The sequence below is a fragment of the Elephantulus edwardii genome, unplaced genomic scaffold, assembly GCF_000299155.1.
Source record: "Elephantulus edwardii isolate Elephantulus edwardi_28Jun2011 unplaced genomic scaffold, EleEdw1.0 scaffold00122, whole genome shotgun sequence".
In the NCBI taxonomy this organism is placed as follows: domain Eukaryota; kingdom Metazoa; phylum Chordata; class Mammalia; order Macroscelidea; family Macroscelididae; genus Elephantulus; species Elephantulus edwardii.
In genome coordinates, this window is record NW_006399872.1 from 10,716,227 (window position 1) to 10,720,964 (window position 4,738).

Genomic DNA, 4,738 nt, shown 5'->3' on the forward strand with positions numbered 1-4,738 from the left:
ACATAACCAAATATTAATTTATTGATTCATTTACACTAAATATACAGGTATAGATAATTGTCCTCAAACAAGCTAAATTTATTCTGGGAAAATATTATATAAGTGATACTTAACTGACTTATATTACTGTTTTATGATCTTAAACATTTTATTTTACTTTGTGTTTTGTCTAATTTAGAAACTAAAAATTTAGTCTAATCAGTTGGTATGATAAGAAACAGCCCAATTTAGAGATAGTAAACATAAAAAGAATAAAAAAATAATTTAAAGAAACCTTTCTATAAGTGTATAATTCAGAAAATACAACAGCTCAAACCGTACATAGAACTTCCTAGTGTTATGGCAGGATGCAGTGTTTATTGCTAACATCCCCAAAATGACAGATGTGTGCACCATGAAATTAAATTGGTGACACATTATTTTCTAGGCTATCTGAACTTGGAATTAACAATCAACTTGACATTTGTGAACTTTATTAAATTTATTATCAGAACATCCTTTAGAACAGGACATTTTCATTCAATCTATGACAAACTATTTTGGTTTGGCATTTAGGCTCAATTACTTTGGAAGGACATTTATTTGTTCATACAAGTTGCCTGGTTCATTCATAGACTGTACCCAAAGAAATTATAACTTTAAATACAATGGAATAACATTTGCATCCTCAAAGTGTTTTGGGGGTTTTTTTGAACGTCTTGCATCACTAAATAAATATGTCGGAAACAATAGCTCCCCTTGAGACTAACGTTTTCCCCCCTAGAAATGCATCAATACTGATGTAGTAAATTAACAAAATAAATTTCATACCAGTATAAAAATTCTCTTAGTAGACAAACTTCCTCTAGTATTCAAGCATCCTTAGTTAAAAAAGAAAAATAGCTTCTTCAGTCCATGATCTTTATCTTTAAACATCAATTGCATCATGATTTTCATGTCAAGAAGATATCCGTCAAAATGAGGGATTAGAGAGAAATGAATGTCTAAAGAGTATGTGGTTAGGAATATTTTTTTCTGCTTTGCATATTTTAAACGAGTTATTGGCCTTTTTGAGTAGTTGTGGTTGTTAGGTGCTGTTGAGTCAAGTGTGACTCATAGCAACTCCATGAACAAAAGATCTGAAACCAGTTCTATGCTGCACCGTCCTCACACTTCCTGACACACAAGAGCCCATTGCAGCAATAGTATAAAGTTTTAATTTCAAGTTTCTTTGAGAGAAGTCTAATATTTTTATAATGACTTATCACTGAAAATAAATATAAACACATAAATCCAGTTTTGTGGAAAAGTAGAGTTGATGTATATATTCAAAACCAAACCACAATAGACCCTTCCCTACTTTAGATATTTTATCTTCTAGCTCCAAATAATATGCCACTCATTCAATGATCAATTATCGTTTTCTTTTTAAAATTTTTTTAATTTTGCTAGACAGCTTACTTATGTTTATCCTTGAACTACTTACAAAGTAACATTTCAAAAAGACTTTTTTTCAACGTTGTTATCTTCTTTGCATTCTGGTTCAATTTCGCCTTCATCTTCCTTGAGGTGAGTTGGATCTTTTTCAGCTACCTGATATTTGGTTTGTGGTTCATGTGTGGAAATGGGATCTAAAGCTACTACTGGTCTGGCTTGGTTTTCACCACCAACGTCTGTGCCCTTGTGTGCAGCATCACTGGGAGGCAGAAATGTAACCTTGGGACGTGTGCATCCTTCCAATGTACAGGGCCCTTCACCTGGCACAGGTATTGGCTGCTGAATTCAGCCTCGAGTTTTCTTGTTCATGGCTGTTTTTCTTACACAGGATACAGAACCCAACACTGACATGGATTAGGAGTCTGAGGTGGCTATTATCCTGGTTAAACTACTGCTGTCTGCTTCTGCCGTCACTTTTCTGTGACACAAAATCCTTTCGAACTCAGTTTCACTGTTCTCAGTGGCAAGGGATTTTAAGCTTCTTGAACTAGTGGATTTGTTAAGTGTTCTCGTAAACCTTTTAGTTCATTCACTGCACTTTCAGAGCCTTGGGAGGATTCTGGCTTCTCCTTGGGTCTGGCTGTCTGATTCACAGGTCTAAGGTGAACGCCCTTTTTAATTCTATCCATCATCTCTTCAACCGCTTGCCTCTTCAGACCCATGACTTCTTCAGCTGTTTCTGGTTGGCTGCCTTTTCTTTCTTAGCACTACTTCCGCTGGGATGGGACTGTTTCTGGATCATGGACATGAAGGACCGGATGGGATTGGGAGGTAGTGGAGGCGGGACAGAGTTCTCTGACTGGTTCACCCGCTTCTGGAGTTCGTCCACTAAATGTTTTAGATTTCAGGATTTCTCCTCAGAATTCTGGTATTTTAGTTCCAGTTCCTTTTTCTCTTCTTCTAGAAGTTCCAGTTGCTGTTTGAGGTTGTGGATCTCCTTGTGGAGAGTTTCATTTTACAGTTGTTCTTCTAATTCTTTGACCTTTTCTCTCTTCTTCAAGGAGCTGGGTGATTCTAGCTTTTGGCATTTTCCTCGAGAGCCTTTAGAAGCTGCTGGTCAGGGGGAGAGCTCTGCAGCAGAAGCTGGCTCTGTCTCTTCTGTTCAGTGAGCATCTCCTGAGCAAAGGACTCTGCTTTCTGCCGAAGGTCTCTCTTCAACAACTTCTGAATCCAAAACAGCTTTTTCTTGTTTGACTTTATTTACTGCTTCACTTTCACCAGTTCGCTCTTGAGATTTTCCAGTTCAGTGGCCACTGTCGTCTTTTCTTACTGAACAGATACAATTTGATGTTAAGTTCTTTGATTTGCTTCTGACACTGTATTGAGACACAAGTGTCACCGGCACCCTCTGTGTCTGGACCTGAATCGTCATCGTCAATATTTATCTCTTCTGTTATCACATGGGGTCCCACCTTGGTCACCTAGAGCATGCTGATTGTTTTCAACGTTTTATATTCTTTATTTAGCTTTGTTGCCAGAGCTTCAGCACTCTCCCGGCAAGTCTTCTCGATTTCAAGATGGTTCTGCATAAAATGAACTTCTCAGTAACCATGTGAAAGATTTTCTGAAACTCTTCCAGTTTTTTAACGGCTTCATCTCCTTCTTGCCTAATTTTGTCACACTTGCACCTTAAGGCTGGTGATGGAGCTGCAGTTGCTTCTCCTCAGAGCAGTTCATGTAGGTGTGAGGGCCGGTCTGGGGACACAGAGCGAGAGGCGAGCAGGGTGCTGGATGGGAGCCAGAGGAGAGGGATGCCACCCAGACAGAAGGGGGAGCTGATCACACTCCTCTTCCCCTTCCCTCCCAGTCCACTCCCCTTCCCCACCCTCTTCCTTTCCCCTCCCCCTCCTCCTCCCCTCCCTTCCCCCTTCTCCCCTGCCTTACCCTTCCTCCTCTCCTCCCTTCCCCCTCCTTCTCCCCTCCCTTCCTCCTTCCTCTCCTCCTCATTTCTCCTCCCCTTCCTTTCCTCTCCCCCTCCCCTCCCTATCCACCTCCACCTCCACCTCCTCCTCTACTCACCCCCTTCAATTATCTTCTTCTTTCTCTTGCTTAAAGCTCATTGGAATCCTAAAAATAAAATTTCCATTTTTTCTTTAAGTTTCTGGCTCTTAGTCAAAGAGAATTATTTTTGTTTTTGTAGGGTGGTTTTTTTTCATTCTTTAGTACCTGTCAGAAAATGTTTCTTGAGGTCTTATGAAGAAATTAATCTCTTTTGATTATAGTTACATAGTCTTTTATATTGTTAAGTCTATTCTTGATCTAGAGTTTAGAAACTTCTCTCGTTCTTAGCCAATCTTGGGAAACCTGCACAGACAGCGTCCATTAGAATAATATTATTTAATACATAGAATCAAAGATACTTTGGATTACAAAAACAAGCAATTCTTCTACACATGCACACAGAGAATATGCTGAAATCTAATTGGTAAAATCAAAGTATGACTACAAATAATATATGTGTGACTATAAATAAAGTTATATATAGGGGAATCTGGTGGCTTAGTATCCAGAAGTTGTGCTGTTACCTCAAACACAAATGGTTCAAATCCACCAACTACTTTGTGAACAAAAGATGGACAGTTCCTTTCTGTGGGATTTACAGAATCCAAACACATATCAGAGGGTTTAATATGAATTGGTTCAGATTCCAGAGCAATAGGGTTTGTTGTTTTTTTAAAATAACGTATAAGTTCTATATGTCTCTTTATAAGTAATTAGTAAGATGTGATGAGGGTCTCTATAAGTAATTATGAAGAGTGTCTCTTCATATGTAATTAATAGCATGTGATGAGTGTTTAATAATTATAATTTTTAAGTGCAAGAAGTATTTTTAAATGTCTAGAACTGGATTTCAATATTCAGAGACTTCTGATACTGATTTTGGTCTTTTCTTCCTCCTCTGTCTTTGTAATGACCTTTTGCATTTTCATGGATGATATTCTTGATACACTCCCACAGCTCATCTGTTGTTGTTGATATGTGCCGTTGAGTCCTTTGCGAATCATAGCGAACCTGTGTACAAAGCCCTAAACCCTATTCTATCCTGTGCCAATCCCACTGCCTCTGAAACACCCATCCCAATTACCCCAGTCACTGAATCAAAACATATCATAGAGGGTCTTCCCCTCCTGCGCTGTCCCTCCACCCTCCCAAGCATGATGTCCCTCCCAAGGACCTGTCCCTCCTTGCAACATGCCCAAAATATGTCAGACGAAGCCCCAGAATCCTTGCCTCCAAGGAGTTGCTTGGTTTAACCCTCTCC

The 4,738-nt window shown here is 39.1% G+C and overlaps 1 pseudogene; it reads right to left on the reverse strand.

The window, feature by feature from the left end:
* Nucleotides 1–1,476: 1,476 nt before the first annotated feature.
* Nucleotides 1,477–4,738, reverse strand: part of LOC102862176 — a 12,078-nt pseudogene continuing 8,816 nt past the window's right edge.